Source organism: Anomaloglossus baeobatrachus, chromosome 5, assembly GCF_048569485.1.
Source record: "Anomaloglossus baeobatrachus isolate aAnoBae1 chromosome 5, aAnoBae1.hap1, whole genome shotgun sequence".
In the NCBI taxonomy this organism is placed as follows: domain Eukaryota; kingdom Metazoa; phylum Chordata; class Amphibia; order Anura; family Aromobatidae; genus Anomaloglossus; species Anomaloglossus baeobatrachus.
Window position 1 is genome coordinate 595,628,561 of NC_134357.1, and position 18,350 is coordinate 595,646,910.

The following is an 18,350-nucleotide window of genomic DNA, read 5'->3' on the forward strand; positions in this document are numbered from 1 at the left end:
TCTCTCAGTCCCCCTCCTATATTTCTGGTCTCTCTCACACCTCTGTGTTATGATCCGGAACCATGGAAGACCACCACAAATCATTGGCAAAAGGTGACAAGAGCATTGGCAACTAATCTGGCCGCCATCCCCTTACTAACCATCACAACTAGAAGTAGCCGAGGGGTGAACTAACATCCTGGGCACCGCGAACCCAGCCGGAGAACTAACTATTCTAATGGTAGGAAAGATGAATAACTCTCTGCCTCACAAAATAGACAAGAATAGCAAGCCCCCCACATTCAAAGACTGCGATGATATAGGAAAAACACAATACACAGGTAGATGACAGGATTAGCAAAAGGTGAGGCCCCCGCTGACTAAAATAGGAAAGGACAGGAAAGGGACTGATGGTGGCCAGAGAAAAACCCTGCAAAATACCAACTTCCTGATAGTACAAAAGGCCCTCAGACCGCACGATCTGAACTCCGTCCTATACCAGGTGCCCTTGTCATACCAATGAACAGAAAACAAGAATCATAACAAAGTCAACAAGCCACAAACACATGGACCCAAAGGAGCTATACTCCACACAGAACTGCAGGGAGTTCCTCAACAATCCACTGAGGGGGAAAATCCCTGCAAGCAAATAAACTGAAACCAACCACAGCAAATGACAAACCCAGATAAACAAAAGAACCAGACAATAAATAAAGAGCAAGCACTTATCTGGGGAAGATGTGGTGTAGAGCAGGATTAAGCAGGCTGGAGATACAAAGAACAACTGACATCCGGCAACAGCCTGCAATCAGACCAGGATTTAAATAAGCAGAGAGTTAGCAAAGGAAACACCCACTGCACAACACACCTGGTCCAAGTCCAAACCATTCCTGGCCACCAGAGGGAGCCTCCCAGCAGCCAAAACATAACTAACATTCACAACACCTCTGGGCTCAGTCCCTCTTCTATATTTACGGTCTCCCTCTCACACCTCTGCTCTCAGTCCCTCTCCTATATTACTGGTCCCTCTCACACCTCTGGTCTCTCAGTCCCTCTCCTATATTTCCGGTCTCTCTCACACCTCCGGTCTCTCAGTGCCTCTCCTATATTTCCGGTCTCTCTCACACCTCCGGTCTCTCAGTGCCTCTCCTATATTTCCGGTCTCTCACACCTCTGGTCTCTCAGTCCCTCTCCTATATTTCTGGTCTCTCTCACACCTCCGGTCTCTCAGTGCCTCTCCTATATTTCCGGTCTCTCACACCTCTCCTATATTTCTGGTCTCTCTCACACCTCTGGTCTCTCAGTCCCTCTCCTATATTTCTGGTCTCTCTCACACCTCCGGTCTCTCAGTGCCTCTCCTATATTTCTGGTCTCTCTCACACCTCTGGTCTCTCAGTGCCTCTCCTATATTTCCGGTCTCCCTCTCACACCTCTGGTCTCTCAGTGCCTCTCCTATATTTCCGGTCTCTCACACCTCTCCTATATTTCTGGTCTCTCTCACACCTCTGGTCTCTCAGTGCCTCTCCTATATTTCCGGTCTCCCTCTCACACCTCTGGTCTCTCAGTGCCTCTCCTATATTTCCGGTCTCTCTCACACCTCTGGTCTCTCAGTGCCTCTCCTATATTTCCAGTCTCCCTTTCACACCTCTGGTCTCTCAGTCCCTCTCCTATATTTCCGGTCTTTTTCACATCTCTGGTCTCTCAGTCCCTCTCCTATATTACCGGTCTCCCTCTCACACCTCTAGCCTGTCAGTCCCTCTCTTATATTACCGGTCTCCCTCACACCTCTGGTCTCTCAGTCCCTCTTCTAGATTTCCGGTCTCTCTCTCTCACACCTCTGGTCTCTCCGTCCCTTTCCTATATTTCCGGTTTCTCACACACCTCTGGCCTCTCAGTCCCTTTTCTATATTTTTGGTCTTTCTCTCCCATACCTCCCAACCGTCCTGGATTCTGCGGGACTGTCCCAATTTGAGGGCTCTCTATTGCAGTCCTGCGGCTCACAGCTGATGTCCCAGCTCCCCCACTCAGTGCAGTGAATAAATTAAATTAAATTCTCAACCAGACCGGGACTCGAACTCGTGAACTCATTGTCCATAGGCAGCAGCTCTACCTCTGAGCCACTGCTTCTAATGAAAGACATAGGCTGATTTGGTAATCTTAACCTCTGTATTGCAGTAGAGAAACTAGAAGCAAATTATTAAGCTACAAGGATGAATAAATGAATGAATGGATGGATTCATGATAGATAGATGCTAGATAATAGACAGTGGGATAGATATATAATACAGTCATGGCCAAAAGTTTTGAGAATGCTACAAATATTAATTTTTACAAAGTCTACTGTTTAAGTTTTTCTAATGGCAATTTGCATATAGTCCAGAATGTCATAAAGAGTGATCAGCTTAACAGCAATTACTTGCAAAGTCAATATTGGTAAGAAAATGAACTTCAACCCCCAAAACACATTTCAACGTCATTGCATTCCTGCCTTAAAAGGAGCAGCTAACATTGTTTTAGTGATTGTTCCAGTAACACAGGTGTGGGTGTTGATGAGGACAGGGCTGGCGATCAATCAGTCGTGATTAAGTAAGAATGACACCACTGGACACTTTAAAAGAAGGCTGGTGCTTGGTATCATTGTTTCTCTTCAGTTAACCATGGTTCTCTCTAAAGAAACACGTACAGCCATCATTGCTCTGCACAAAAATGGCCTAACAGGGAAGAGTATCGCAGCTACAAAGATTGCACCTCAGTCACCAATCTATCGCATCATCAAGAACTTCAAGGAGAGAGCTTCCATTGTTGCCAAAAAGGCTCCAGGGTGCCCAAGAAGGACCAGCAAACGCCAGGACCGTATCTTAAAACTGTTTCAGCTGCGGGATGGGACTACCAGCAGTGGCGAGCTAGCGCAGCAATGGCAGCAGGCTGGTGTGAGGGCTTCTGCACGCACTGTGAGACGGAGACTGCTTGACCAAGGCCTGGTTTCAAGGAGGGCAGCAAAGAAGCCACTTCTCTCCAGAAAAAACATCAGGGACCGACTGATATTCTGCAAAAGGTACAGGGAGTGGACTGCTGAGGACTGGGGGAAAGTCATTTTCTCAGATGAATCCCCTTTTGGATTGTTTGGGACATCTGGAAAACAGCTTATTAGGAGAAGAAGAGGTGAACGCTACCACCAGTCTTGTCTCATGCCAACTGTTAAGCATCCGGAAACCACTCATGTGTGGGGTTGCTTCTCAGCCAAGGGAATCGCACCACTCACAGTCTGGCCTAAAAACACAGCCATGAATAAAGAATGGGACCAGAATGTCCTCCAAGAGCAACTTCTCCCAACTGTCCAAGAGCAGGCGCCCAACAATGCCTTTTCCAGCATGATGGAGCACCTTGCCATAAAGCAAAGGGGATCACTAAATGGCTCATGGAACAAAACATAGAGATTTTGGGTCCATGGCCTGGAAACTCCCCAGATCTTAATCCCATTGAGAACTTGGGCAATCATCAAGAGACGGGTGGACAAACAAAAACCAACAAATTCTGGCAAAATGCAAGCATTGCTTATGCAAGAATGGACAGCGATCAGTCAGGATTTGCTCCAGAAGATGATTGAGAGCTGCCGGGGAGAATTGCAGAGGTCCTGAAGAAGAAGGGTCAACAGCTCAAATATTGACTTGCTGCATTAACTCATTCTAACTGTCAATAGAAGCTTCTGGTCTCATAATATGATTGCAATTATATTTCTGTATGTGATGTAAACATCAGACAAACACAATTAAAAACCAGAGGGCAACAGATCATGGGAAAGAAGGGAATTTTGTTACTTACCGTAAATTCCTTTTCTTCTAGCTCCTATTGGGAGACCCAGACGATTGGGTGTATAGTACTGCCTCCGGAGGCCACACAAAGCATTACACTAAAAAGTGTAAGGCCCCTCCCCTTCTGGCTATACACCCCCAGTGGGATCACTGGCTCACCAGTTTTAGTGCAAAAGCAAGAAGGAGGAAAGCCAATAACTGGTTTAAACAAATTCACTCCGAAGTAACGTCGGAGAACTGAAAACCATTCAACATGAACAACATGTGTACCCGAAAAACAACCAAAAATCCCGAAGGACAACAGGGCGGGTGCTGGGTCTCCCAATAGGAGCTAGAAGAAAAGGAATTTACGGTAAGTAACAAAATTCCCTTCTTCTTCGGCGCTCCATTGGGAGACCCAGACGATTGGGACGTCCAAAAGCTGTCCCTGGGTGGGTAAAGAAATACCTCATGTTAGAGCTGCAAAGACAGCCCTCCCCTACGGGGAGGCAACTGCCGCCTGCAGGACTCTTCTACCTAGGCTGGCGTCCGCCGAAGCATAGGTATGCACCTGATAATGTTTGGTGAAAGTGTGCAGACTCGACCAGGTAGCTGCCTGGCACACCTGTTGAGCCGTAGCCTGGTGTCGTAATGCCCAGGACGCACCCACGGCTCTGGTAGAATGGGCCTTCAGCCCTGATGGAACCGGAAGCCCAGCAGAACGGTAGGCTTCAAGAATTGGTTCTTTGATCCATCGAGCCAGGGTGGCTTTGGAAGCCTGCGACCCTTTGCGCTTACCAGCGACAAGGACAAAGAGTGCATCCGAGCGGCGCAGGGGCGCCGTACGGGAAATGTAGATTCTGAGTGCTCTCACCAGATCCAACAAATGTGAATCCTTTTCATACCGATGAACTGCATGCGGATAAAAGGAAGGCAAGGAGATATCCTGATTAAGATGAAAAGAGGATACCACCTTAGGGAGAAACTCCTGAATGGGGCGCAGCACTACCTTGTCCTGGTGGAACACCAGGAAAGGAGCCTTGGATGACAGCGCTGCTAGTTCGGACACTCTCCGAAGAGACATGACCGCTACCAGAAAGGCCACTTTCTGTGAGAGTCGAGAAAGTGACACATCCCTCAGAGGCTCGAAGGGCGGCTTCTGGAGAGCAACAAGGACCTTGTTTAGATCCCACGGATCTAACGGCCGCCTGTACGGAGGTACGATATGACAAACCCCCTGCAGGAACGTGCGCACCTGAGAAAGTCGTGCTAGACGCTTCTGAAAAAACACGGATAGTGCCGAGACTTGCCCTTTAAGGGAGCCGAGCGACAAGCCCTTTTCCAACCCAGATTGCAGGAAGGAAAGAAAGACAGGTAACGCGAATGGCCAGGGAGATACTCCTTGTGCAGAGCACCAGGATAAGAAAATCTTCCACGTTCTGTGGTAGATCTTAGCGGAAGTGGACTTCCTAGCCTGTCTCATGGTGGCCACGACACCTTGGGATAATCCTGAAGACGCTAGGATCCAGGACTCAATGGCCACACAGTCAGGTTCAGGGCCGCAGAATTCCGATGGAAAAACGGCCCTTGGGACAGTAAGTCTGGACGGTCTGGTAGTGCCCACGGTTGGCCGACCGTGAGATGCCACAGATCCGGGTACCACGACCTCCTCGGCCAGTCTGGGGCGACGAGTATGACGCGGCCGCAATCGGATCTGATCTTGCGTAACACTCTGGGCAAGAGTGCCAGAGATGGAAACACATAAGGGAGCCGGAACTGCGACCAATCTTGCACTAAGGCGTCTGCCGCCAGAGCTCTTTGATCGCGAGACCGCGCTATGAAGGTCGGGACCTTGTTGTTGTGCCGAGACGCCATTAGGTCGACGTCCGGCACCCCCCAGCGGCGGCAGATTTCCTGAAACACGTCCGGGTGAAGGGACCATTCCCCTGCGTCCATGCCCTGGCGACTGAGGAAGTCTGCTTCCCAGTTTTCTACGCCCGGGATGTGAACTGCTGATATGGTGGATGCTCTTTCCTCTACCCACATCAGAATCCGCCTGACTTCCCGGAAGGCTTGCCGACTGCGTGTCCCTCCTTGGTGGTTGATGTATGCCACCGCTGTGGAGTTGTCCGACTGAATTCGGATCTGCTTTCCTTCCAGCCACTGCTGGAAGGCTAATAGGGCAAGATACACTGCCCTGATCTCCAGAACATTGATCTGAAGGGTGGACTCCTGCTGAGTCCACGTCCCTTGAGCCCTGTGGTGGAGAAAAACTGCTCCCCACCCTGACAGACTCGCGTCTGTCGTGACCACTGCCCAGGATGGGGGCAGGAATGATCTTCCCTGCGATAATGAGGTGGAAAGAAGCCACCATAGCAGAGAATCCTTGGCCGTCTGAGAAAGGGAGACTTTCCTGTCTAGGGAAGTTGTCCTCCCGTCCCATTGGCGGAGAATGTCCCATTGAAGTGGACGCAGATGAAACTGCGCGAACGGGACTGCCTCCATTGCTGCCACCATCTTCCCTAGGAAGTGCATGAGGCGCCTTAAGGGGTGCGACTGACCCTGAAGGAGAGACTGCACCCCTGTCTGTAGAGACCGCTGCTTGTCCAGCGGAAGCTTCACTATCGCTGAGAGAGTATGAAACTCCATGCCAAGATACGTTAGTGATTGAGTCGGTGCCAGGTTTGACTTTGAAAAGTTGATGATCCACCCGAAAGTCTGGAGAGTCTCCAGCGCAACATTCAGGCTGTGTTGGCATGCCTCTTGAGAGGGTGCTTTGACAAGTAGATCGTCCAAGTAAGGGATCACCGAGTGTCCCTGGGAATGCAAGACTGCTACCACTGCCGCCATGACCTTGGTGAAAACCCGTGGGGCTGTCGCCAGACCAAATGGCAGAGCTACGAACTGGAGATGGTCGTCTCCTATCACGAAACGTAGAAAACGTTGGTGCTCTGTAGCAATCGGCACGTGGAGATAAGCATCTTTGATGTCTATTGATGCAAGGAAATCTCCTTGAGACATTGAGGCAATGACAGAGCGGAGGGATTCCATCCGGAACCGCCTGGCGTTCACATGCTTGTTGAGCAGCTTTAGGTCCAGAACAGGACGGAACGAGCCGTCCTTTTTTGGAACCATGAAGAGATTGGAGTAAAAACCTTGCCCTTGTTCCTGCAGAGGAACAGGGATCACCACTCCTTCTGCTTTTAGTGAGCACACCGCCTGCAGAAGGGCATCTGCTCGGTCGGGATGTGGGGAGGTTCTGAAGAACCGAGGCGGAGGACGAGAACTGAATTCTATCCTGTACCCGTGAGACAAAATGTCTGCTACCCACCGGTCTTTGACCTGTGGCAGCCAAATGTCGCAAAAGCGGGAGAGCCTGCCACCGACCGAGGATGCGGAGGGCTGAGGCCGAAAGTCATGAGGCAGCCGCCTTGGAAGCGGTTCCTCCGGTTGCTTTCTTGGGGCGTGACTGAGCCCGCCAGGAATCTGAGCTCCTATGCTCCTTCTGAGTCCCTTTGGACGAGGAGAATTGGGTCTTGCTGGAGCCTCGAAAGGACCGAAACCTCGACTGCCACTTCCTCTGTTGAGGTTTGCTTGATCTGGGCTGGGGTAAGGAGGAGTCCTTACCCTTGGATTGCTTAATGATTTCAGCCAATTGTTCACCCAACAGTCTATCCACAGATAGCGGCAAGCTGGTTAAACATTTTTTGGAAGCAGAATCCGCTTTCCATTCCTTTAACCACAAGGCTCTGCGCAAGACAACAGAGTTGGCAGACGCAATTGAGGTACGGCTCGTAGAGTCCAGGACAGCGTTGATAGCGTAAGTCGCAAACGCAGACATTTGCGAGGTTAGGGACGCTACTCGCGGCACTGCTGGACATATGATAGAGTCCACCTGTGCCAGGCCAGCTGAAATAGCTTGGAGTGCCCACACGGCCGCGAATGCTGGAGCAAACGACGCGCCAATAGCTTCATAGACAGACTTTAACCAAAGGTCCATCTGTCTGTCATTGGCATCTTTAAGTGAAGCCCCATCTTCCACTGCAACTATGGATCTAGCTGCAAGCCTGGAAATTGGGGGATCCACCTTTGGACACTGGGTCCAGCGTTTGACCACGTCAGGGGGAAAGGGATAACGTGTATCCTTAAGACGTTTGGAGAAACGCTTATCTGGGTAGGCATGGTGTTTCTGGACTGATTCTCTGAAGTCAGCGTGGTCCAGAAAAGTACTCAGTTTAGGCTTGGGATACCTGAAATGGAACTTCTCCTGCTGTGCAGCTGCCTCCTCTGCAGAAGGGGCTGGGGGAGAAATATCCAACAGTCTATTGATGGCCGCTATAAGGTCATTTACCATGGCGTCACCATCAGGAGTATCCAGATTGAGAGCGGTTTCAGGATTAGACTCCTGATCACCCTCCTCTGTCTCATCATGTAGAGACTCTTCTCGCTGAGACCCTGATCCACGTGATGACGTGGGGGGTCTCTCCCAGCGAGCTCGCTTAGGCTGCCTGGGACTGTCATCTGAATCAGAGCCGTCAGGCTGAGATGCCTGGGACCCCCTTGAAGCACTGATTAACTCCAACTGAGGGGGACCGGGGAACATTGCCGCAGCAGTGTCCATGGTCTGAGTAACTGGCCTGGCCTGCAAGGTCTCTAGGATTTTTGTCATAGTGACAGACATCTTGTCAGCAAAAACTGCAAACTCTGTCCCCGTCACCGGGACAGGGGTCACCGGCGACTCTGCCTGGGCCACTACCACCATAGGCTCCGGCTGACGAAGTGGCACAGGGACCGAACATTGCACACAATGGGGGTCATTGTAACCTGCCGGTAGATTAGCCCCACAAGCGGCACAAGCAGCGTTCACAGCCTGTGTCTTGGCACCCTTGCGTTTTGCAGATGACATGTTGTCGTCTCCTCAGAGCAATAGGGGTATACAGCCAAGAAGCAACCTTACAGTGCAATATATATAGATATATCTGGTACAGGAAAAAGTACACCAATACAACACTGTGGCACTAGTGGGGCCAGCACTAATGTGCTGCTTACCGCCCGCTTAACGCGGGTGTGTGGTCGCCAGAAATCCCTTGTCTGGGTCTCCCAGAGCCTGTGTCCGTTCCCCAGCCAGACTGCATGCAGGAATGGCTGCCGGCGTCCTGTGGAGGGGGGGGCGGGCCCTGGGCGTGCACAGACAAAAAGCGGGAAACCTGCGTCCCACTGTGCCCAGTGAGAGGGCTGGAGCATGTAAATAAGGCTCCAGCCCTCGGCGCTGACGATTGCACAACGCCTGTCCCATTCCCTGAGTGACAGGGAGGGGGCGGGAACGAAGCGGAGCTAGGCCGCAAAAGCCGGGGACTAGATTTATAAGCGCCGCCGTCGTAAAAGCACGGTCGGCGCTAAGTCCCCGGCGCACTACAAGTCCCAGCCGCGCCGCCGCTCCCGGAGCGGCCGGCGCGGTAGTTCCCAACACATAAAGTCACTCAGCTAAGCTGCAGTGACTCAAACCCCAGCGCGCAGCGCTACTGTCCCCGGCGCACTAGCACACCCAGCAAGTCTGGAGTGTGCGCGGCCAGTCCATAGGGGGACACAGAGTACCTGAATGTTGCAGGGCCTTGTCCCTGAACGGTACCCCGGCTCCTTATCCAGCAGGTTCAATGGGTCTGTGGACGGAGCCCGGCCTCAGGGCTTGGAGGCCGGTAAGATCCCACTTCCTCAGAGCCCCTCAGGGGGATGGGGAAGGAAAACAGCATGTGGGCTCCTGCCTCCGTACCCGCAATGGGTACCTCAACCTTACAAACCGCAAGTGGGGTGAGAAGGGAGCATGCTGGGGGCCCTATATGGGCTCTCTTTTCTTCCATCCGATATAGTCAGCAGCTGCTGCTGACTAAACAGTGGAGCTATGCGTGGATGTCTGACCTCCTTCACACAAAGCAGAAAACTGGTGAGCCAGTGATCCCACTGGGGGTGTATAGCCAGAAGGGGAGGGGCCTTACACTTTTTAGTGTAATTGCTTTGTGTGGCCTCCGGAGGCAGTGCTATACACCCAATCGTCTGGGTCTCCCAATGGAGCGCCGAAGAAATAGCATTGTGGTGTCATTCTCAAACTTTTTGCCATGACTGTAGATTATATAATAGATACATGATTGATAGATGGATAGATAGATACATGGATGGATGGATAGATACAGTTAGGTCCAGAAATATTTGGACAGTGACACAAGTTTTCTTATTTTAGCTGTTTACAAAAACATGTTCAGAAATACAATTCTATATATAATATGGGCTGAAAGTGCACACTCCCAGCTGCAATATGAGAGTTTTCACATCCAAATCGGAGAAAGGGTTTAGGAATCATAGCTCTGTAATGCATAGCCTCCTCTTTTTCAAGGGACCAAAAGTAATTGGACAAGGGACTCTAAGGGCTGCAATTAACTCTGAAGGCGTCTCCCTCGTTAACCTGTAATCAATGAAGTAGTTAAAAGGTCTGGGGTTGATTACAGGTGTGTGGTTTTGCATTTGGAAGCTGTTGCTGTGACCAGACAACATGCAGACTAAGGAACTCTCAATTGAGGTGAAGCAGAACATCCTGAGGCTGAAAAAAAGAAAAAATCCATCAGAGAGATAGCAGACATGCTTGGAGTAGCAAAATCCACAGTCGGGTACATTCTGAGAAAAAAGGAATTGACTGGTGAGCTTGGGAACTCAAAAAGGCCTGGGCGTCCACGGATGACAACAGTGGTGGATGATCGCCGCATACTTTCTTTGGTGAAGAAGAACCCGTTCACAACATCAACTGAAGTCCAGAACACTCTCAGTGAAGTAGGTGTATCAGTCTCTAAGTCAACAGTAAAGAGAAGACTCCATGAAAGTAAATACAAAGGGTTCACATCTCGATGCAAACCATTCATCAATTCCAAAAATAGACAGGCCAGAGTTACATTTGCTGAAAAACACCTCATGAAGCCAGCTCAGTTCTGGAAAAGTATTCTATGGACAGATGAGACAAAGATCAACCTGTACCAGAATGATGGGAAGAAAAAAGTTTGGAGAAGAAAGGGAACGGCACATGATCCAAGGCACTCCACATCCTCTGTAAAACATGGTGGAGGCAACGTGATGGCATGGGCATGCATGGCTTTCAATGGCACTGGGTCACTTGTGTTTATTGATGACATAACAGCAGACAAGAGTAGCCGGATGAATTCTGAAGTGTACCGGGATATACTTTCAGCCCAGATTCAGCCAAATGCCGCAAAGTTGATCGGACGGCGCTTCATAGTACAGATGGACAATGATCCCAAGCATACAGCCAAAGCTACCCAGGAGTTCATGAGTGCAAAAAAGTGGAACATTCTGCAATGGCCAAGTCAATCACCAGATCTTAACCCAATTGAGCATGCATTTCACTTGCTCAAATCCAGACTTAAGACGGAAAGACCCACAAACAAGCAAGACCTGAAGGCTGCGGCTGTAAAGGCCTGGCAAAGCATTAAGAAGGAGGAAACCCAGCGTTTGGTGATGTCCATGGGTTCCAGACTTAAGGCAGTGATTGCCTCCAAAGGATTCGCAACAAAATATTGAAAATAAAAATATTTTGTTTGGGTTTGGTTTATTTGTCCAATTACTTTTGACCTCCTAAAATGTGGAGTGTTTGTAAAGAAATGGGACAATTCCTACAATTTCTATTAGATATTTTTGTTCAAACCTTCAAATTAAACGTTACAATCTGCACTTGAATTCTGTTGTAGAGGTTTCATTTCAAATCCAATGTGGTGGCATGCAGAGCCCAACTCGCCAAAATTGTGTCCAAATATTTCTGGACCTAACTGTAGATACATGGATACATAGATGGATAAATAAATGGATAGATAGATACATAGAGGGATAGATACATGATCGATAGGTAGATGGATGGATAGATAGATACATGGATAGATAGATAGATGTATAGATAGAGGGTTACTTCCCTCGTATCTGGAACCCATCCACAAGAGTGGGGACAGGTATGACCCTTCCAACTACAGAGGCATATGTGTCAGCAGTAACTTGGGAAAACTGTTCAACAACATCCTGAACAAGAGGATCCTCAGTTTCTATACTGAGCACAATGTTCTCAGAAAAAGCCAAGCAGGGTTCGTGCCAAACCACCGCACCACGGACCACATCTACAGTCTGCACAGTCTCATTCAGAGCCACGTCCACAATACAAAGCACGGGAAGATATACGCCTGTTTTGTAGACTTTAAAAAGGCCTTTGACTCAGTGTGGCACCCGGGCTTGTTCTTGAAACTGCTGGAGAGCGGAATAGAAGGAAAGACCTACAATGTCATCAAAAGCTCCTACACTGAGAACCTCTGCAGTGTGAGTGTGAACGGTAGAAGAACGGCTTATTTCCAGCAGAGCCGAGGAGTCAGACAGGGCTGCAGCCTAAGGGAGGCTTTACACGTTGCGACATCGCTTCCGAAATATCGTCGGGGTCACATCGTTAGTGACATCGCAACGTGTAAATCCTAGGTGCGACGATAAACGATTAAAAGCGTCGAAAATCGCTGATCTGTGTAGCGTCGTTCATTTTCATAATGTCGGGTCGACCGCAGGTACGATGTTGTTTGTCGTTCCTGCAGCTCCACACGTCGCTGTTTAAACCCGCAGGAGCGACAAACATCTCCTTACGTGCGTCCCGACGGCAATGCGGAAGGGAGAAGGTGGGCGGGATGTTATGTCCCGCTCATCTCCGTCCCTCCACTTCTATTGGCCGGCCGATTAGTGACGTCGCGGTGAAGTCGCTGTGACGCTGAACGCATCTTCCCCTTGAAGGAGGGATTGTTCGGCGGTCACAGTGACGTCGCCGAGCAGGTATGTGTGTGTGACGCTGCAGTAGCGATAATGTTCGCTACGGCAGCAATCACCACATATCACATGTGCGACGGGGGCGGGTACTATCGCGCTTGGCATTGCTAGCCGATGCTAGCGATGTTGCAACGGGTAAAGTACCCCTTAGTCCAATGCTCTTCAATATCTACATCAATGAGCGGCTACTGCTCTGGAATCTTCACCTGCTCCAGGTCTCACACTCCATGACGCCCAGGTGAAATTCTTGCTCTATGCAGATGACCTACTGCTGGTGTCACCAACCGAGAAAGGTCTCCAAGACAACCTACAAATCTTGGAGAAATTCAGCTCCACATGGGCACTACCTAAAGAAAACCAACATCATGGTGTTCCAGAAAAGAAAAGGAAGATTTGACCAGCATCCTTCATTTGTCCCAAACAGCTGCACTCTAACAGGAACAGACAAATACACCTACTTGGGCCTGGAAATTCACCAGTCAGGGAGCTTCAAAAAAGCCATAGAGACCCTGAAAAACCTTTTATGCCATCTGACGTACTGAATCATCTGAAGCCACCAGTGAGGGTCTGGCTAAAAATCTTTGATTCCATCATCGCCCCAATCCTCCTGTACGGCAGCGAAGTCTGGGGCCCTCACACTTACCCAGATTGGTCAAGGTGGGATTCCAGCCCAACAGAAATATTCCACCTGGAATTCTGTAAGCCCCTTCTCCAGGTCCATCGAAGCACCTCCAATAGCGCCTGTCGAGCTGAGCTGGGCAGATTCCCTCTACACCTAGCAGCTCTGAAGAGGTCACTATCATTTCAGGCTCACCTACAGAGCAGCAATCCAAGCTCCCATCACCACAAAGCTCTGATATATATACGTGGTCCAGATGAACCAGGACCCCGGGCACAGCTCTCCCAAACCCAACTGGACAAAATAACCAATCACAGCAGCCTGACAAGAACCAGAATCAGGAAGATGGTAGACGAGGGCCAGGAGAGGTATGTCAGTGACTGGAGGACCGACATCAACACCTCACAGAAACTGACCACGTACCAGAGGCTACAGAGAGACTACAGACTGGCCCCATATCTGGAGAAACTCCCGGATCCCAGAGACCGCAGGACCCTGAGCCGATATAGACTCAGTGCCCACAGTCTAGCCATCGAATCCGGCCGACACAAGCAGAGCTACAAGCCCAGGGAGGACAGACTGTGCCAACACTGTGACCTGGAGGCCGTGGAGGATGAAACCCACTTCCTGCTACACTGCACCAAGTACTCAGCAGTGAGGGACACTCACTTCAGGAGACTCTCCCATCTCTTCCCGGATTTCAGCTCCATGAAGGAGGAAGAGAAAATATATATCCTGCTGGGGGAAGAAGAGAGCGCAGTGGAGATAGCAGCGCAGTATGTGAGCGAATGCCATAGACTTCCAGAAAGAGAACTATGATAAGTCATGGACTTCCATAGCCCCCCATCCCAGATGTGGCCCCCCAATCCCCACCCTGGATATGCCCCAACCACCATTACTACAGTCCCCACCCTGGATATGCCCCATCATAAGCCATGGACTTCCATAGCCCCCCATCCCAGATGTGGCCCCCCAATCCCCACCCTGGATATGCCCCAACCACCGTTACCACAGTCCCCACCGTGGATATGCCCCATCATAAGCCATGGACTTCCATAGCCCCCCATCACAGATGTGGCCCCACAGTCCCCACCCTGGATGTGCCCCATCCATCCATACTACAGTCCCCACCCTGGATGTGCACCATCATAAGCCATGGACTTCCATAGCCCCCATCCCAGATGTGCCCCCTCAGTCCCCACCCTGGATGTGCCCCATCCATCCATACTACAGTCCCCACCCTGGATATGCCCCATCATAAGCCATGGACTTCCATAGCCCCCATCCCAGATGTGCCCCCACAGTCCCCACCCTGGAGGTGCCCCATCCATCCTTCCTACAGTCCCCACCCTGGATGTGCACCATCATAAGCCCTGGACTTCCATAGCCCCCATCCCAGATGTGCCCCCTCAGTCCCCACCCTGGATGTGCCCCATCCATCCATTATTATTATTATTATTTATTTATAGAGCACCATTGATTCCATGGTGCTGTACATGAGAAGGGGGTTACATACAAAATACATGTACAAGTTACAGTAGACAGACTAGTACAGAGGGAAGAGGGCCCTGCCCTTGCGGGCTTACATTCTATAGGATTATGGGGAGGAGACAGTAGGTGGGGTGTAGGTGGGGCGGCAGCTCCGCACGGTGGTGGGGCGGCAGCTCCGCACGGTGGTGGGGCGGCAGCTCCGCACGGTGGTGGGGCGGCAGCTCCGCACGGTGGTGGGGCGGCAGCTCCGCACGGTGGTGGGGCGGCAGCTCCGCATGGTGGTGGGGCGGCAGCTCCGCACGGTGGTGGGGCAGTGGCGTCATTGTAGATTATAGGCATTTCTGAACAGATGAGTCTTTAGGTTCCGTTTGAAGTTTGCAAGTGTAGTAGATAATCTGACGTGTTGAGGCAGTGAGTTCCAGAAGACTGGGGATGTTCGGGAGAAGTCTTGGAGACGGTTGCATGAGGAGCGAATGAGAGAGGAGGATAGAAGGAGATCTTGGGAGGACCGGAGATTACGTTTTGGAGTGTAGCGAGAGATTAGTTCAGAGATATATGGAGGAGACAAGTTGTGGATGGCTTTGTAAGTCAGTATTAGTAGTTTGAATTGGATACGATGGAAGATTGGGAGCCAGTGAAGGGACATGCAGAGAGGAGAAGCGGGGTGGTAGTGAGGCGAGAGGTGGATCAGTCGGGCAGCAGCATTAAGGATGGACTGGAGAGGGGCGAGCGTGTTAGCAGGGAGGCCACATAGGAGGATGTTGCAGTAGTCGAGGCGGGAGATTATGAGAGCATGCACTAGCATTTTTGTAGATTGAGAATTGATGAAGGGACGGATTCTGGAAATATTTTTGAGTTGAAGACGACAGGAGGTGGTGAGGGATTGAATGTGTGGTATGAAGGACAAGGCAGAGTCAAAGGTCACTCCGAGGCACCGAACTTTGGGTGCTGGGGAGAGCGTGATGTTATTTATTGTAATAGATAGATCAGGTGGAGAGTGTAGGGGAGATGGAGGAAAGATGATCAGCTCAGTTTTGGCCACATTGAGCTTTAGGAAGCGAGAGGAAAAGAAGGAAGATATAGCAGATAGGCACTCTGGGATTCTGGACAGCAGAGAAGTGACATCTGGACCAGAGAGGTAGATCTGAGTGTCATCGGCATATAGGTGGTACTGGAAGCCATGGGACTTTATGAGTTGTCCCAGGCCAAATGTATAGATAGAAAAAAGTAATGGTCCCAGGACAGAGCCTTGAGGGACACCAACAGAGAGAGGACGGGATGAAGAGGTTGTGTGGGAGTGGGAGACAGTAAAAGTGCGGTTGGAGAGGTATGAAGAGATCCAAGAGAGGGCGAGGTCTCTGACACCGAGGGAAGAGAGGATCTGTAGTAGCAGGGAGTGGTCAACGGTATCGAAGGCTGAGGATAGGTCTAGAAGTAGGAGTATAGAGAAGTGCTTGTTAGCTTTGGCAGTAAGTAAGTCATTTGTGATTTTTGTCAGGGCAGTTTCAGTGGAATGATGTGGACGGAAGCCGGACTGTAGGTTGTCAAAGTGAGAGTTAGAGGAGAGGTGGGAGGAGAGTTCAGCATGGACGTGCTGTTCCAGGAGTTTTGAGGCGAATGGGAGTAGCGATATGGGGCGATAGCTGGCAGCAGAGGTTGGGTCGAGGGAAGGTTTCTTTAGGATAGGTGTGACTGTTGCATGTTTAAAGGCAGAAGGGAAGGTACCAGTTGTTAAAGATAGGTTGAAGAGATGGGTTAAGGCTGGAATTAGGATAGTGGTGAGGTTGGGGAGGAGGTGGGTTGGGATGGGATCACGTGCGCAGGTGGTGAGGTGCGCTTTTGAGAGAAGATGTGCAAGCTCTTCTTCGGTGATAGTGGAGAGGAAGTTTATGGGGGAGGAGCAGTGGTCTGTTATATGAAGGGGTTGTGGTGGTTGAGCAGAAAAGACTTGTCTGGTTTGGTCGATCTTTTCTTTGAAATATGTGGCAAATTCTTCTGCGGAAATGAGGGAGGTTGGAGGGGGCAGTGGTGGGCGAAGGAGGGAGTTGAAAGTATTGAAGAGCTGTTTGGGGTTGTGTGTTAAAGAGGATATGAGGTTTCCATCCATACTACAGTCCCCACCCTGGATATGCCCCATCATAAGCCATGGACTTCCATAGCCCCCATCCCAGATGTGCCCCCTCAGTCCCCACCCTGGATGTGCCCCATCCATCCATACTACAGTCCCCACCCTGGATATGCCCCATCATAAGCCATGGACTTCCATAGCCCCCATCCCAGATGTGCCCCCTCAGTCCCCACCCTGGATGTGCCCCATCCATCCATACTACAGTCCCCACACTGGATGTGCCCCATTATAAGCCATGGACTTCCATAGCCCCCCATCCCAGATGTGCCCCCACAGCCCCCACCCTGGATGTGCCCCATCCATCCATACTACAGTCCCCACCCTGGATATGCCCCATCATAAGCCATGGACTTCCATAGCCCCCATCCCAGATGTGCCCCCACAGCCCCCACCCTGGATGTGCCCCATCCATCCTTCCTACAGTCCCCACCCTGGATATGCCCCATCATAAGCCATGGACTTCCATAGCCCCCATCCCAGATGTGCCCCCTCAGTCCCCACCCTGGATGTGCCCCATCCATACTACAGTCCCCACCCTGGATATGCCCCATCATAAGCCATGGACTTCCATAGCCCTCATCCCAGATGTGCCCCCACAGTCCCCACCCTGGATGTTCCCCATCCATACTACAGTCCCCACCCTGCATATGCCCCATCATAAGCCATGGACTTCCATAGCCCCCATCCCAGATGTGCCCCCACAGTCCCCACGCTGTATGTGCCCCATCCATCCTTACTACAGTCCCTGCCCTGGATATGCCCCATCATAAGCCATGGACTTCCATAGCCCCCACCCTAGATGTGCCCCCACAGTCCCCACCCTGGATGTACCCCATCCATTCTTCCTACAGTCCCCACCCATCATCGTCCTAGTGTACACTTGCTTTGGCAAAACTAATTTGTATTTGGTCCTGCCAATAAAGCTGATTTGATTTAATAGATAGATGGATAGATACTGCATCTCTTTGTAGGTGAAGGAAAGAAGGAAATATTTTTTTTTTTTCTCACCACCTTGGATTCAAACCTGCAACTTTCAAACATGTGTCCAGCAGCCTCCTAGCTTTTACTAGCTTCTATAGATGAGCCTACAATGCAGCCTCTTACACAGCAGATTACACAGGACACAGAGCTCCATTGTACAGAGCAGCGTCTCTGTGTCCTATATTCTAGGGGGAGAGGAAAAGAGATTTTTTTTCTTCTAATAAAATTACTAAAAATAATTAAAAAAAAATAGAATATTGTAATTTTATTACATTTTTTTTATAAAATAATAAACATCACAAAACAGCAAATGACATGGACATATTTGGTGTCCCTGTAATCGTAACAACCCGAACTACACAGTGATCAGATTATTTATGGGGATCGGTAAATGGCGTAAAAAAATGGCAAAATTTATCATTTTTCTTTTTAAAACCCATAAAAAATGTGATAAAAATGTATTGTTGAGGCCGTGTTCACACGTAGCGTAAATGCTGCGTTTTTTTCTGCC